This window comes from Eucalyptus grandis, chromosome 3 (assembly GCF_016545825.1).
Source record: "Eucalyptus grandis isolate ANBG69807.140 chromosome 3, ASM1654582v1, whole genome shotgun sequence".
In the NCBI taxonomy this organism is placed as follows: Eukaryota; Viridiplantae; Streptophyta; class Magnoliopsida; order Myrtales; family Myrtaceae; genus Eucalyptus; species Eucalyptus grandis.
Window position 1 is genome coordinate 45,952,847 of NC_052614.1, and position 17,814 is coordinate 45,970,660.

Here is a 17,814-nt window from a genome sequence, read left to right on the forward strand (position 1 = left end):
TATGTTTTGCATTTTTAGTGTAATTAGACCTTTATTTGCTCGTATATTAATTATGTTGCATGTTTAATTTGCATATCTAATTATGTTTAATTGCATGTGTTGAATTTTATTGCAATTATGATTTTGATAGCTATGATTGTTACTTTAATGGTTGCGCATCCGCATGATTACCTCACATGTTAGTGGATAAGCATAAAATCAATCAAACTGCCTGACAAAAATCATTTTGTTAAAATGAACAAGATTATGTATCGAAAGGGCACTAATTGGCTAATTAGTGTAATCAAGTTCTCGACCCTAGATTTTTTGATTGCATAGGAAGTGAGGCATGCTCCCATGCCTCATTTGGTTTCTAGACGACCCCAATAGGCTAGTGGCGACTCATTTTGTGCAAAATTCCTTAAGAATATCCTAACGTCATGCGGGGTATGGGCTTGGGAGAGCCCGCGCCTAATCATGGGCCTTTAGCTCGTCCTTTAAGCAATATCCCTAAGCTTGTTCTCTCCCTCCGAGGGTAAGTCGCGACAGCTTGGCGACTCCGCTGGGGACTTACTTTTAAACTTTAGAGGACTTAGGCCAAAATTAATCTTGTTCAAAAATATTTTTGTTTGGTAGCGAGGATTCCGAGTATGTCCCTAACATTAAAGGTGTTAAATGTTTTTGTAGAATGGGAGGTATAAGGGGAAGTGTTTGTTCACCTTTGTCTTGCAGGGAGATGTAGGAATGTATGGTTTATTTTTTTTTATGTATGAAGTGCTGATTGCTTATAAATTATCATGTCTGCGTCCCCTGCATTGCACTACACCATAGCACACACTACCTATCGCCAGACCTGGGCCGTATAGGATCACTTAGAATGGTGTTGAGGTGGATACCACTCCGACTACAAGCATGTAGTACGAGTCGCTCATCTCAACCCCGAAATTTCTTTCTTGATGTCAAAAGTCCCCACCCTGGTCTACGAGCATGTGACACGGGTCGGTCCTTTGACAAAGTTGAACTCATGGGTAACACGACCTAGCCACGAGCTTGTTGGTTCAGTCCTGTGATCCCATGGCTTCATTTTGGGCCATCTAGAGTAGAAATTGAACCACTGTCCATGCGCATGTTTATGACCTTTACATCGCTACTCAATGAGTAGGGTAAGTTTTTCTTGAATTTTTTTTCTTCGCAATTTACTTATTTGCTTTCATTTTGGTCGGTCCACGACAAATTAGGTTGATCATACAATGAGGGTACCCGACCTTCGCATCATCTCCATCCCGAAAGCTAAGCTTCACGTGTGGTGGGATAGATTAGATCCAACTGGTCGTGATTAGGTACGATCATATGTTGGACGTTTACTTCCCCTATTGGAGATAGAAACTCATTTTGGTGTTGTGCAAGCGTTAGTGCATTTTTGGTGCCCCGTAACTTGCACGTTTGTACTCGGTGATCACGAACTCACTCCAACCTTGGAAGAATACAGTGTTGCCATTGGAAAGCCCTTGGTGTCGGAGTTAGTTAGCCCACCTGTAGGGACTGAGCATGCATCGACTTTATCTGATTTCCTTAAAATTAAAGGAGAGCATGTGAGGAAAGTTTTAAAAACTAATTGTAAAACTTGCTCGTTTTCATTCTTAAATGAGCTTTTTCAAAATGCCCAATCTTTTCAAAAGAGTAGGATTTTCCTCTTAGCTTTCTTCGGGTTTGTATTATTCCCACATTGTAGGAACGCTATTAACCCTTCTGTGGCATAGGTAGTTTGTGAGGTATGTATGGGAAAGGGCTTTGTTAATGTCGTTCTAATCGAAACCTTTCTTTCCCTTACTCATTTTAAAGAAAACAAAAACAAAGCTTTTTATGCTTCCTCTAAACTCTTGCAAATTTGGTTCTTTTCTCACATTAAGGGGTTCGGTAGCTTGATGACCTGAGTGACATTTCTGACTCTAGCCACCCTATCCTAAAGTTTAGAGATAGGAAAATGTTTGCCTTTGATTATCATTATTCTGAGTGGTTAGTTTTCATGACCAACCCCAGACCAGAGGATTTCCAATGGCATGCCAAATGGCTCCGAGTTCAAGAAGCGCGGTTCGTGTTTGGGCTTACTAGACCTATTGCTTTGTTAGAAATCACTGGAGTCACCGAATATTACCCAAAACGAGTCACCCGTCAGTTTCAAGAGGTTTAACAGCTTCCGCCGATGATTCAAGAGGACCTGCTCAAGATAGACTTCCTTGATGAATGCCAAGATCACGAGGATTCTGTCACGTTGGTTAGGTCGATGTGGGATATGTGTCACCCCCGGAAGCTAATTTGGCCTGAAGAAGAGTTGGAGGGGCAAGAGAAGACTTATTATGCCTCAAAAGAGTACATCCTTAGGCACAAGATCCCAGAGAGCCTTCGCCCGAAGATTCCTGAAGTGCCATTAAAGATCACCCATTGAGCCGAGATCAAGCGCCTCAAAAGGGAGCTCAAGGAAGCCGAGGAACGTGCTTTGAAGTTAACCCGAGTTAGTGGAGCTGCCATGAGCGGAAGCCATCCTCATTAGTTAGATTGAGTTAAGTGCGATTTGTAGCGGGACCATACTCACATGCGTTTCAATGTTAAAGAATTTGTCTCGAGTCTCAATGTTGAGAGTTAAACGAATGTCTTTCCATCTTCGAAGTAGCTTTGTTGTTTATGGGTTTTCTATCATGTTTTTCTTGTATTATGTGGCAACTTGGCTTTGAATGAAGTGAACAAATTGGGGCGATTAGATCTTTGTCATGGGTCGATCGCCTAATTATTACTTGTACTTATATATGCTTATCTACCTTTGCTTTAGGTACTAATTGATCGATTGTCTTCTACTAATCGTCGACACGGCCAAGCGGAGATCTCCGATTTGCACGCGCGCAAAAGTCAGAATGGAGAACGATGGCACCAACGTGCGCATGGCCAAGATGGAGGACCAGCTGGCCCAATTCACCGCAATGATGCTTGAAATAAGCTAGAAGCTTAAGGAGCCCCTCGTTGTAGCTGTCACTGGAACATCCACTCCTATGTTATCAGGACACGCTTCCTTGTCGACAGGAGGCACGCACGTTGCTGATCTCCTCGGGAAAGAAATTGCCGGAGAAGCTCTTTTTGTCACGCCAATCATCGTCAATTTGGATCCTCCTTCGAAGGAAAACCCAACACCCCGCCTAAGTGAAGAGAGTAAAAAACGTTTGGCAAAGATGGAGGAGCGATTATGTGTCTTGCAAGGTTACGGGCTGAAAGGAGCTGATAGGCTATCTCCATACACCAAGACGAGCTTTCTTGAGAATTTCCAAGAGTCTGAGTTCACAAGAAAGTATGACTGAATGGGATGCCTAAGGACCCACCTTAGGTATTACATGAGGAAAATGGCTCACTTCACTGACAACGTGCCATTCCTCATACACACACTCCAAGATAGCTTGTAAGGCATTGCCCTGACGTGGTTCATTGCATTGGACATTGAAGAATTCACTAGTTAGGGACGATTTAACCAATGAGTTTTTGCAGCAATACCAGTTTAACACCGAGCTCGCTCCCATGAGGGAAGAGTTGACTCGTATCGAGAAGAAGAGGAATGAGTCATTTAAGGTCTTCGCGCAAAGATGGAGGACTATGGCCTCATAAGTGAAGCCGGTCTTGAATGAGAGGGAGATGAAGCAACTGTTCCTTAAGGCATTGCCCTTTGAATATTTTCAAGGGTTAGTGTTCTCAGGTTGTCAAACATTTTCACAATTAGTTGAGGTGGGTGAAGGAGTCGAATGGGCAATGGTTGAAGGAAAGATTCCAACCGGAGGCACGAAGAAAATCTTGGCAAGAAAAGATAAGGAGGCCGCAGTTGAAGTAGCGCTTGTGCAAGGGCCGCCTTTCCCTCGACCGTCTGCAACACCCGCGCACAAGCCTATAATGGTTCAAGGTAGCTCATCACGAGCATATGATAACAGCAAGAGGCCCTTTCGAAAGGAATTTTCCCCATTACCATGCCCGCTGTTAAAGTTGTTGCCCATGCTCCTTGAAAAGAGGATGGTTGCGAAGGAGGTGCCAAGAGACAATCCCTTAAGGTTCACCGGTTTCGATATGATCAAGACCTGCGAATACCACATGGGAGAAGTGGGGGATGATGTAGATAATTGCAACGTGCTGAGATACAAAATTCAACATCTTCTAGACAAGAAGATCTTGACTTTCAGGGAGGCTTAGCCTAACGTGCAACAGAACGCCCTACCAAATCATGCAGGGGGAGTGAACTCAATTTCTGAGGACACATGGGCGAGTCAACAGCCTCTAGTGGTGGATGCTTCCCAGTTATATGAGTCCCTAATGCTAGCGGGATACTATGAAGGTCAAAATGATGTGAGCCTAGAAGAAAAACTGAACCGCGTCCGCAGGATGGTAGCCATGGGAGTAATTTGACGCGGAGAAGAGGAAGAGAGGGTCGTAACCGTGATAATGCCATCGTCATTCCGCTCATCTTTCTGCAACTTTATTGGTATGTCTCGAGCGAGGAAGGTTATGCCTAGAATTTCGAAGACCCCAGCTTTGTACGAGGAAGGGGTTATAGCTATGATAACCCCAATGGTGATTGAACTATTTGATGAAGAGCCTGCCGACGATATCGAGATGGAAATCGTTGAACCCATGGTAATCGACCTTATGGTTGAGGAGATGTCGGCAATCAAAGTCACGGGAGGGAACGCAACGCCGGTCACGATTGAATTGCCTCCCCAAGAAGAAGATGGAATGATAATGCTGGAGTATCCTCCCAAATTCGATCCCAAAGTTGTACCTTGGGGTTATGGAACAAATGAGGTAGATGCTGTCACGCGATTAGGCCGCTGTTACACAACTAATAAGGGAGTAGAAAAGAACGCCGTGATCGAGGAGGAGGTGAAGCAATTTTTGGCTGTAGTAAAGTCCAGTGAGTTCAACGTGGTGGATCAATTGCGGAAGTTGCCGGCTCAAATCTCCCTCCTGGAATTATTCAAATCTTCCGAGAAGCATAGAGACATCTTGCTGAAAGTCCTTAATGAGATGCACGTGCCAGAGTCAATCGATGAAGTCCAATTGGAGGAGTTTGTTGGGGCCGTTCTATTGAAAGACCAGATTTCCTTTACTGATAAAGATCTTCCCCCCGATGGTCCTAATCATACCAAAGCGCTACACATCTCAGTGAAGCATGAGAGTACTCTTATTTGCATAGTATTGATTGATAACGGTTCGGTGCTCAATATATGCCCATTGGCTACTCTCCACCGTTTTGGCATTGATCTCGGGAGAATTCATACTAGCAAGTCAACTATGCAGGCTTTTGATGGGATGAAGAAGGAGGTGATAGGGGAAATTGAACTTGAGCTGCTGATTGGCCCTGTACTTTTCTAAGCCTTGTTTCAAGTATTAGATATACCAAGCGCTTTTAATTTTCTACTAGGGAGGCCATGGATCCACACAGTAGGTGCTATTGCCTCCAGTCTCCATCAGAAGGTATGATTTGTGGTGGACAACATGCTTATCACAGTCCATGGAGAATCCGACTTCAAGATCTACCACAAGGTAGCTATCCCTTATGTGGAGCTTGAGTGTACCAAAAAATCCAGCTTTCAAACCCTCGAGCTGGTATCCATGGTCCATGTGCCTGTAGGGTCCTTCACAAGGGCTCCTGAATTGTCTAAGCCGGCCATAGGTATGGGAAAGATTATGCGGGCAAGCGGGTATAATCTTGGAGAAGGTCTTGTATCACACGGTCAGGGTGTGCGAAAGCCCATTAAAGCTCATAAAAGCTCAAAGAGGAGAGGCCTAGGATATGTTGAGGGGTAAGGAGGTTGTAGCGAGCAAGGTGGCTGTGGCAACCGAGGGGGCCGTGGAAGGCAGAGAGGCCGAAGTGCCCGAGGAGGCCAAGGTGGGTATAGAGATTGGAGTGAGTGTATTGCCCAAACCGAGGAGGGTGAGGGTGATCAAGGCCTGTTTCACCTGTTGCTGGAAGAGACATTTCCAGGACCTCTAAGGATGTTATTTGAGGAAGAGGAGGACATCTATGGTGTGACCGAGCTATTCGAGGAAGGCGTCATATGCACCATCTTGGCGTGCGAGGGAACTGAGTCCTTTGAAGTCATGGTTGTCTCTCCAGAGCATTACATTATGCATAATCATAATAAGGACGCATATGACCCATATGTGCATGAAGAAAGTCTCTCAGGTTCCGATGACACCGACGATGACGATCAGAAGGGGATCAAACACGAATGAAACCGACATGAAGAATCGAAACCATTGACATAATAGCGAACAATCACCATAAATTTAGGTGATGCGGAGAATGTCAGGGAAGTAAAGATCGGGGCGTGTCTCTTAGAGTTAGAGGTGGAAAAGATGACTAATCTTCTGAAAAAATATCAAGATGTGTTCGCTTGAACATATGCTGACATGTTGGGATTGGACCCTGAAATTATGGAACATGCTTTGCCAACAAATCCTAATATGCCACCCAAGAAGCAAAGACTCAGGAGAACTAAATTAGAGTTCCAAGAAGATCGAAGAAGAAGTAATGAAGTTGCTGAAAGTAGATTTTATCGAAGTGACACGTTATCCTGATTGGGTAGCAAATATCGTGCCTGTAATGAAGAAAGATGAGTGAATCAGGGCGTGTGTTGACTACCGTGACCTAAATCGAGCAAGCCCTAAGAACGATTTTCCACTCCCGCATATCGATGTCTTGATTGACAGTACGGTGGGATTTGAGTTATTCTCCTTCATGGATGGTTTTTCTGGATATAATCAAATCCGTATGAAGAAGGAGAATAGTAGCAAAATAGCATTCATAACTCCTTGGGGAACTTTCTGCTACAAAGTGATGTCTTTCGGTCTAAAGAATGCTAAGGCAATGTTTCAAGGGGCCATGGTCACATTGTTTCATGACATGATGCACAAGGAGATCGAGGTATACATGGATGATATGATCGCGAAGTCAAGACAAGGTGAGGACCATGTTGGAATCTTGTGAAAACTGTTCAAACGTCTTCAAAAATTCAAACTCCGTCTCAATCCCACAAAATGCGTTTTTGGGGTGAGATCTGGGAAGCTGTTAGGGTTCATGGTTAGTAACAAGGGCATAGAGATTGATCCGTCAAAGGTTAAGGCTATTTGTGATTTACGACCCTCGACCACCACCAGGGAAGTTCCGCAGCCTAATGGGACAACTCAATTATGTGGCGAGGTTCATTTGTCGGTTGTCTAAAACAGCGAAGCCATTCTTCAAGCTCCTGAAAAAGAATGTGAAGATTGAGTGGGATATCGAGTGTTAGGGCGCCTTCGAGAAGATAAAACACTATTTCACTCATGCACCAGTCCTAGTATCTCATCTCCCTAAAATTCCCTTGATTCTGTACTTGACCATATATGACGAATCATTAGGAGCCATGTTAGCACAGAAAAGACCAAATGATGGGAGAGAGTGTGCGATATACTACTTGAGCAAAAAGTTCACTATTTCTGAGATGAACTATATAGAAGTTGAGAGAACTTGTGTGGCGTTGATTTAGGTCTTGCATAGGCTGCAACAATACACACTCCATCATCGAATTTTGTTGGTGATCGAAAATGATCCCATCAGGTACCTCCTGAAGAAGCCGACGCTGGTTGGCAAGCTTGCCAAGTGGCAAATCCTAATTTTAGAGTTTGAAGTTCAGAACCTGGGACAGAAGTCCGTTAAAGGCCGCGCCATAGCAGACATGTTGGTAGAGAGTTCCGAGAGGTCTAGAGCATCAGACGAAGATAGTGATATAGATGAGCAAATTTTACTTGTATCAAGCAACAAATGGACGATGTACTTCGATGGTGCAGTCAACTTAGATGGGTCGGGTACTAGGGCAGTTTTTATCTCCCCAGACAGACAGCACTACCCCGTCGCTGCTAAATTGATGTTCCCTTGCACGAATAACATCACTAAGTACAAGGCATGCATTCTCGGCCTCGAAGCTACCATTGATATGAAGATCCAAAAGCTACAAGTTTATGGTGATTCGGCCCTTATCATCTTACAAACCAAAGGCGAGTGGTGAACCCGGGATTCTAAATTAATTTTGTATCATGAGTTCCTGGGGAAGTTGACGGAGGAATTTCAAGAAATATCATTCGAATACTTACCAAGGTCCCAAAATCAGTTTGCTAATGCCCTAACTACCTTGTCTTCAATGTTGCAAGTAGCTGGAGGCTTGGATATTGAACCATTGAGAATTGAAATCCTTAGACGCCCGGCTTATTGCACGAACAGCCTTGGTATTACGACATCTTGAAGAATATGCAGAAGGGTGAATTCCCTGAAGGAAGTGAAGCAGTAGACATAAAGCATTTTATAAAGCTAGCATCAAAATTCTTTGCCAGTGGAGATGTCCTCTACAAAAGGTCCTTCGACTCGACATTGCTAAGGTGTGTTGACGTTAAAGAAGCCGACCATTTAATGAAGGAGATACATGAAGGGGAGTGTGGCCCCTATATGAATGGACACTTCTTGGTGATAAAAATCATGCGACTCGGTTATTATTGGTTGACCATGGAGTCCGACTGCATTCAGCACGTACGACAGTGTCACCAGTGTTAGATTTATGGAGACAAAATAAATTCCCCTCCAAATGAACTTCACCAAATGTCTCAACCCTGGCCTTTTTCAATGTGGGGAATTGACGTGATCGGGTCCATTAACTCAAAACTTCAAATGGGCATCAATTTATCCTGGTGGCGATAGACTATTTTACCAAGTGGATCGAGGCCAACTCGTATGTTAATGTTACTGCTAAGAATGTGGCAAAGTTCATTCGTCGCGACATTGTTGCTCGTTACGGGGTGCCGGAGGTGATCATTACTGACAATAGCACTAATTTGAACAACAAAGTCGTAGATGGTTTGTTTTGTGAGTTTCAAATTAAGCATTTGAACTCGTCACCGTACCGTCCTCAGATGAGTTGAGCAGTGGAGGCAGCGAACAAGAACATAAAGAAAATCCTATCAAAGACTGCCGAAAATTATCGTGATTGGCACGATAGACTCCCTTACGCGCTAATGGCGTATCGAACTTCTATCCGCACCTCTACAGGGGCAACTCCTTTTTCACTCGTGTATGGGATGGAGGCAGTCTTGCCTGTTGAAGTCGAAGTCCCTTCTCTAAGGGTCCTTTCCTGATTTACGCTCAATGAGACTGAGTGGATGCAACAGAGGCATGAGTAGTTAAACATGATCGATGAGAAGAGATTGCAAGCTGTATGTCATGGACAATGCTATCAGAGATGAGTCGTAAAAGCCTTCAATCGAAGGGTGCATCCCAGACACTTTGAAGTCAACGACTTGGTGCTGAGGAAAGTGCTTCCAATTATACCAGACCTTTGTGGCAAATTCACCCCGAACTACGAAGGGCCGTATGTCATTAAGAAAATTCTACTTGGTGGTGCTTTGATTTTAGTTGAAATGGATGGCATTGAATTGCCTAGACCTGTAAACACCGATGCGGTCAAGAAATATTTTCCATGATTGAAATCAAGGTCGAGGAGCCACTTCATGCACAATCCGAGTCTCATGGCATTATACATACATCATAGATATTAGACATATGTCACATACATGCATATCTATTTGTGTTTCAGGCACCTTGCCATTCGGAGGAAATGGCGGAGGGAAGAGTTGATTCAAGGATCCATCAAGTCTCCGCACAAATGGTTGAATATCTCTTTTTCCTAAATAAGAGGCAAGATGCGATATCAAAAAAAAAAAGAAAAAGCATGGCATCATTCATATGACCTATTTCGGTGCAACTATGCGTGCTTCATATCGGTGACCCTCGAAAAGGGGAGCTCGTCAAAATGATTTTATTCGGGTAAAAAGGTGTAACGTTAACTATGCCAAACAAGAAGTGCTTAGGATGAAGAAAGGCAAGCCATTTCCAAACGCATCCTTCAAACATTTTTGAGAATTAAGTAAGAATTGAGTAAAGCGACATTCTCTTAGGATGGATGATTCATTTGCATTGAGCACAAATATCGAAATGATAAAGGCATTTTCTTCACCAACCCCAAGTATTACACTAATCTCTTACTACCCCTTTGGGCAGAGCAAAGATGATAATTCAAAATACCCCTGTCGAGGCCAACCTTACATTGGGGAAGCATAGGAGGTTACTGTCGTGTTGTAGAGCGAAATATTGAGAAAGATTCTATTACTTTCACTTGCATGAATCTTCTGGTGGTAGCTTCAGAGGAATTCTCATCAGAGCTTGACTCATCCCAATGTGAAGAAGAGCATTTCTTTCTCTATCCAAACATTGATACCCGTTGCTTTAATCAATTTGAGCCTGATTGTTCATTTCTGAACCCCTGAGCGGTGATCATCTCCCTTACTAGGGCAAGGCATAAGAATTGACCAAATACAATTGACATTTACGAGAAAACGAGAAAAGCATCTTGAAAGTCGTAAGAGCTCCAAAAGGTCACGAGCAAGAAGTTCGACGAATTAGGGGCATGAAAAAGCAATGTGCCGATGAAAGCAAGGCCAATGCCCATCAAGAAAAAGAGCCAAAAGGCTGCATCTTATGTGAAAAATTATCACAGTCCAAGTGCCTACAAAAAAAAAAAAAAAAAAAACTATTGCAAGTGCAAAGAAAGTTAGAAAAAGGGGCAAAGCTCCCATGCAGAAATGATTAGTCAAGGGACTTTCGAGATGCGTTGTATTTCAAAAGCCAAATAATTTGGAAAGATCGAGTGACTTGGTCACGATGCCATGATGATCATTGACTCTTAAAAACCCTCTTAAAAATTTTAAGCTTTTCAAGCCTCTTCCGAGCCAACATCATAACCCTCTCCCGAAGTCTCTTCTGATTGGGATGATTTGAATGAAAATGAGAATGCCACAAAGAAGCTATTGCTTGAAGGAGTGGAAGTATATCTTGTCTTATCTTCTAAGTTCTCGACTCGTAAACCCGATGCAGATAGCGACAAATGTTTCTTTATTGGCCTCAAAGCAACAATTCCTTTATGTAAGCCCTAATCGAGCCTATATTTGTAGCCCTTTCAAAAGACCTTTTTTATCGATCAACTTGTGCTCATCGCGAATGTTTTTGAAAGTCTTTAACATGGGTTATGTGAGATACCCTCTGCAATCAGTTACTTCCCACGCGAATAGATGGGATCAAGCAGCTATGTTATTGAGAGTGTGTAAAAAGCCATTTCTGATTAAGGAGCTCTAGTTTGGCATGCTCAATGAACCTTTTTTTTTTTCACGAATAAAAATTGTTTTGATAAGAACTTGTCTCCTAATGAATTTGATGATTAATGATATATCCACGAGCAAGTTGACAGTTTTGGGCCACATGACGCTAATTGACATCGAAAGATTTTCTAAAGCAATCGAACTTAGCTTGATTGGCTGGTTCAATTATTGCTGCGATATTGCTAATACATCTCTTGATAACTTCTCTAATGACATTTGTTCAAGTTGAGTTGAACAGGATTCCTCAGTGCAGCCATGCAATATTCAAGGGGTTAGCAGGTGCTTCCCTAAAAGCCGAAGGTTCGTGTGTCTTCCTCAAACCATGTATTTTCAGCCCGGTTGAAACCGTTGTTACACGGTGAGATTTCGTCTCCCTCGTTCTTCTTGTAGCCCGGAGAGTTTTGTAGCCCAAAGCCATTCTTTTTATGACACGGTGTGCTTTGTAGCCTGGAGTCCTTCTTCTTATGACATGGTATGCTTTGTAGCTCAGAGTCCTTCCTTCTTCCTATGAACCCGAAAGCTTCGTAGCTCAGGGAGCTTTCTTTCTTCTTATTGACAAGACGCGCTTCCATAGTTATGAGTCATTTCCATCGACTTGATACGTGCATACTCACCTAGGGTTTTTCTATCGCCAAAATAATTTAGGTATCTTATGTTTTTTATTGCAACCTCTTCGAGGCTACATTTAAAGAGGGGCAACTGTTGACACCTAATTTTTATCTTTCAAATGGTATATATAAAAAAAAAAAAAAAAAAAATCAAAATCAAATCAAAATAAAAAATAAAAAGTTTAATTATTAATTTTCCTTTAAAAAAAAAGTCGTGCGGTCCGAGTCGGTCGGATCCGGCCTTGGCCCGACTCGGCCCTTTTTCCCCTTATTTCTCCCCGCATGGGCCTGGGCCCAATCCCTCTCCTCTCATTTTTCTTTTTTCTTTTTCCTTGCACGGCCCAACCTTTTCTTCCCTTCGGCCCGGCCTGCCTTGTTGTCTTCTCCCTCAACCGTTTTCTGCACAATGAATCGGTGAAGACGAAAGCAGAAAGCAGCCGTCCACATGGGGAAGTGGCGAAACCGAAAACAAGGCCACCACGGCAGCAAGGGACCGCATCATCTCACTGGTGTAGTCGATCGTTGGAATCGGGAGGTCAGAGCCGCCTGGCAGAGTTCGCTGGTTGGAGAGCCGAGGGCACGTGTGCGCAAACTGAACGAAAGAGAAGCATAGAGAGATCTCGAGGGAAATGGGGAAAAATAAAGGGACATGGGGAGAAAAAGAAAGAGAAAAAAACAGGGAGAGAGTTTGAACGAGAGAAACACAAAGCGAAAAGGAGGGGGAACTCATCGAGGCCACCGCCGATGCATCTCTGGGCCGCCGCCGCTGCCGCCGCAGACGCGTCTCCAAGCTACCATTCCCGTCGGAACTCAGTTTGGCATTTCATTGAATACCTGGTGTGCATTTTGAGCTCGAGTTGGCTGGAGTTCGTTTCGTCCATTTCGGGCGAGCTCCGGCCTCCGTAGGTCCCCCTTAGGTTCTTGTTTGTTGTTGGTTATTTGTTAGTCAACACCGCCGCCGCCTCGAATCCCCATTAGGTCGGAAGCCGCTTAGTTCGTTTGTGCTCATCACCTGTTCACTGTAATGCCCAAGCGGGCTCTCCCTCCTCGGTTCCTTTGTGTAGAGTCCAACTAGTCTCTTAGTCACCGGAATGCTGCCGCCGTTTGCCTGAAAGTCGGACCGTGTCCTTCTGAACCAAGGTGGCACCGTCGCGACCCCAATCGGATCGTCAGTGCCCCTCGCCCCTGTCTTCCCCGCCGTCGCAGCTCCTTGGTTGTGATTGAGCAGTCGCTGACCAGGGGAGTGCGGGCCAAGCTGGGCCACGTCTACGACCTGGCCCGCTTGGTCTCTCCTGGCCTGCAGGCCCACTGCCCGGAATCAACCTGGGCCATGGGCTTGCGAGTGAATCTGTTTTTTTAAAAAAAAAGACTTGGGCCCAAGTCCGGTTCGCCCTCAAGCAGGCCTGGTCGGGCGGACCCGACCCGTCTTGATCGGGCTAAGCCGGGCCGGGTCGGACCCGACCGGTCCGATAAAAAAATCATTAAAAAACGATTTCGAAAATCCAAAAAAAATATAAGAAAATAAATTTTTTAAAAACATAATAAAAATTAAAAAAATTAAAAAAATTATTTATAAAATAATTAAATTAAAATTAAAAAAAAAATTTGAAAATTAAAAAATGATGGGGTTTGGTTAGGAATTGCTATGTTTTGCATTTTTAGTGTAATTAGACATTTATTTGCTTGTATATTAATTATGTTGCATGTTTAATTTGCATATCTAATTATGTTTAATTGCACGTGTTTAATTTTATTACAATTAGGATCTTGATAGTTATGATTGTTACTTTAATGGTTGTGTATCCGCATGATTACCTCACATGTTAGTGGATAAGCATAAAATCAATCAAACTGCCTACAAAAATTATTTTGTTAAAATGAATAGGATTAGGTATCGAAAGGGCACTAATTGGCTAATTAGTGTAATCAAGTCCCCGACCCTAGATTCTTTGGTTGTGTAGGAAGTGAGGCACGCTCCCATGCCTCAGTTGGTTTCTAGCCGACCACAATAGGCTAGTGGCGACTCCTTTTGTGCAAAATTTCTTAAGAATATCCTAATGTCATGCGGGGTATGGGCTTGGGAGAGCCTGCACCTAATCATGGGCCTTAGGCTCGTCCTTTAAGCAATACCCCTAAACTTATTCCCTCCCCCCGAGGGTAGGTCGCGATAGACATTATTTTCTCCGATCTCCTCTTTGATTGGGAAAAAGTTAGTGTCTTGTTTTGTAATAATGATTTTGCTTCCTAAACCAAAGCAATCACACTTCTCTGCAAGTTTGGAGAGTTGATCCCACTATCGAGGTCATCAAGCATGATGAGAATTTTCTTGTTGAGGAATCTTCTTTTGATTTGGTTAATCCCTGCATCAGGGTTAGAGATCTCCACTGGTTCAAAGTTGAGAATATTTGACAATAGCTATTTTTGCAATTGAATGATTTGGCCAACTTGTGAAGCTTCTCAAACATTGGAAAGAAAGCTGTACCCATGAAAATGACTCTAAACTTGGTTAAAGACAACCTTGCCAAGAGTCTTCTTACCAATGCCACTCATATCATGGATTACTATATAACGTACCTCAAGAGAACCTTCATCTAATAGGCGTACAACGTTGACAACATCTTCAACACGATCCTGGATACTAAATGATCAGGCAAATTTTTCTCTCTTTTATTTAGCCTAATCAAAACTTCAGCTGTGACTAATTTAGTGAGTTCACCTTGGCTATCATATTGGATACAAAGGGGTCTCTTCAAAAGATCGAAGATACAATATTAAGTTCAGGAATATTGTTAAAAACACAAATTAGCCATGGAGGGAGAAGGGGCAAGTAGGGCCAACCGTCCCCCTCTAAAAAAAAATTGAACGTATTACTCCACAAAAATAAAAGGAAAAAAGATCATTTTAAAGAAAATCGCCCCCAATCCAGTGTTAATTCAGTTAAATAAAAAGTACTCTCATATATAGTTTCAAGCTCTAACTCTATTTTTTATTAAGAGAGTCGATCAAAGTCTATGCCAATTATTATGTTGAACATCAAGTAGCCAACCTTCTTTCAATTGATGTTGAGCTCTCCCTCTATCCCTCATGGTGATAGCTAGTTTTTTTCCCCAGAAACCCCATTCTCTCAAACCCTAAATCCCATCTCTATGGCTGAGTCTGGATTTACTCTACCAGATTAGCCAACCCATAGTTCGATCCCTCAACACCCAGCTTTTATCCCAAGAAATTCCAATCTCTCAAACCCTAAAGCCATCTCCATGTATGTGTCTGCTTGCTTCCCACCCGATTAGCCAAACCACATACCCGATCCTTCAATGTGCCCACCCACAGCGTCTGGATTGGAGTAGCGAACTCGCACCATTCGACCTCCTTTGTGACCCATGGCTTCTTTCCAGCACCTCAGCGAAACCCTCTCCAGTGAAGCTTCCAGTTAGGGGAATCCGTAAGTCGTTGGGCTGCTCACAATTGGCAAGGTGCGCTTCTTCATAATACTGCAGTTGCCTAGTGGTTTATTTTAATCTTGTGAGGTATCCCTGAAAAACCATCCAAAGTATACCCTATTTAGAATCAATGAATCCAGAAAATAGGAAATCGGCCTACAGAACAACCCAGTTGCTAAACACTCAACATCCATAAACCTACATACCCTCAATGTAGAAGCCAATCAAAACTAGACCTCCCTTCAATCCACAACTATACTCCTATAACTATTACTAAACCCAGAATAGTAGGTAGGAAATGGCAGGGGGAGCATAACCATCTCTGAATGGTAGCCCTATGTCGAAGAATGGGAGATTTATGGTCAGAAGAGGATGTAACGGACTTAGGGGCTAAGATTCCAGAAGAAGAACGGAAAGAAAGTGAGTTAACCCTTTATGGAAAACTTTACTCAAGACCCAATGTTAACTTCCAGGCTTTCATCACCATTATGAGAAGAGAATGGAAAACATAATCAGTAAAATGTGAACTAATTGCGCCAGGGTTTTTCTCCTTCTTATTCAACTCTATTGAAGAGAAAAAAAACGGGTTTTAGAATTGGGGCCGTGGTCTTTCGCAAGTAATTTACTTGTTCTAAAAGAAGGAGATTCAAATATACCTAAACATTGTTATGAGTTTTCTCATTATGCATTCTGGGTGCATATCATAGGCCTCCCTCATGCCCGAGTAATCGAAGAATCTATACGTCACATAGCGTCTAAGTTGGGGCAAGTTGAGGAGATCAAAATAGAAGCGAGAAACAACAACTCCCGGAAAAGTGGAAAAGCAAGGGTGCTGTTGAACCTGTCAAACCCACTTAAAACAAGAACTATTATTAATGTGGGGGACAAAAAATGGTGGATCGACTTCAAGTATGAACGACTCCCACATTTCTACTTTTCATGTGGGCGCATTAGACATTATGCAAATTTCTGCTTGAAAATACCTTATGAGGAAACCGGTCTAGCTCAGGATCAACCTGGCTGGTATGGGTTGTGGCTGAAGGCAGAAGTTTGAGAAGTCAGCCCCTGTTGGAAGACCTTTTATAGGAAAGTTGAACTTACTGAAATGGAGGAAGAGGTAGTGCTGGAAACTCCCATAATGGCTGCTAATGAACACCTGTAGACAGAGCAAGATGAAACAAATGTATTAGCAATTGTTCCTACTCACCCAAATGCAAAGGAGAGTAGGATTGAGGCCCAAAAAACAGAACAAGCATCAACATGCAACAGCAAAAGGCCACAGCAGACCCAAATTTTGCTAATCTCCTCTGTAGAGAATGATGAACATCACATGAAGGCAAAGAAAGGAAAGGCAATGTATAAAGCTCCAGCAATTAAAAAATATAAGGGAGTCAATCCTTACGAAAAGAAGACATCACAAGACCTCTTAATGGATGAAGAACTACTCCTGGATACCCCTATTCAGTCATGGGAAGGGGCTAATGCATGGGCTTTGGTGGCTTGCCCTAATAAGCCACCAAAGAATAGATGAAATTATTAAGCTGGAACTGTTAGGGGTTGGGAACATCCTTGACAGTTCAGCACCTTAGAGCCTTAGTGGCTCAAGAAAGGCCCAATATGGTTTTCCTCATGGAAACTAAGAATAAGTCAGAAGTTGTAGAAAGAGTGAAGGCAAGGATTAAGCTCCAACATTCCCTAATTATCGATCTTGTTGGTATAGTGGGAGGTCTAACACTAATGTGGAATGAGGAGGTCAAGGTAGAAGTGGAGGGGTGGTCCAACGAGGTAATTAATATCCAGTGTCAAGACTTAAACAGGGGCAATTTTATGAGGATGTCCTTTATACATGTATCAACCAACTTCCAAGAAAGAACTAGGCTATGAAGCTCTTTGAAAGACAGTAACTATAATAATGCTTCAGATCCATGGCTGTGCATAGGAGATTTCAATGAAGTGCTCTTCCATTGGGAGAAATTTGAGAGGCGAGAGGTGGACCGCTATAGAATTGCAGCTTTTCGGGATTTTTTAGATGCTTGCTTGTTGATGGACATTGAGAGTAAGGGCTGTGCCTTTACCTAGTCAAACAACAGGGAATGCGATGAATTAGTAAAAAAGAGATTGGATAGAGCGATTTGCAATATGGAGTGGCAATTTGGATGATGAGATGGCTATCTCTCCTTTTTCTGCTTCTTAACATTCTCGGGCAATTTGTTCCTTAAGAAGCTCTTCTTGACTGGAGAGATCAGAAGCAACAGCGTTTGGCACCTGCAAATTCAGATGGACGGAAATGTTTGGAGCTTCCTCTTTTTGACTGATTAATGACTGTCAAAGCTTGATTGCGATTCAAAGAGTAAAAAGGATAATAACAAAATATACATCACAGCTAAAAGGATAAAACATCTATCTTTGATCTCATGTAGATTAGAGAGAGAGAGAGAGAGAGAGAGAGAGAGAGAGAGAGAGAGAGAGAGAGAGAGGCTATGGCTATCTTCAAAAATCCCAATATCCATTTGCTGCAC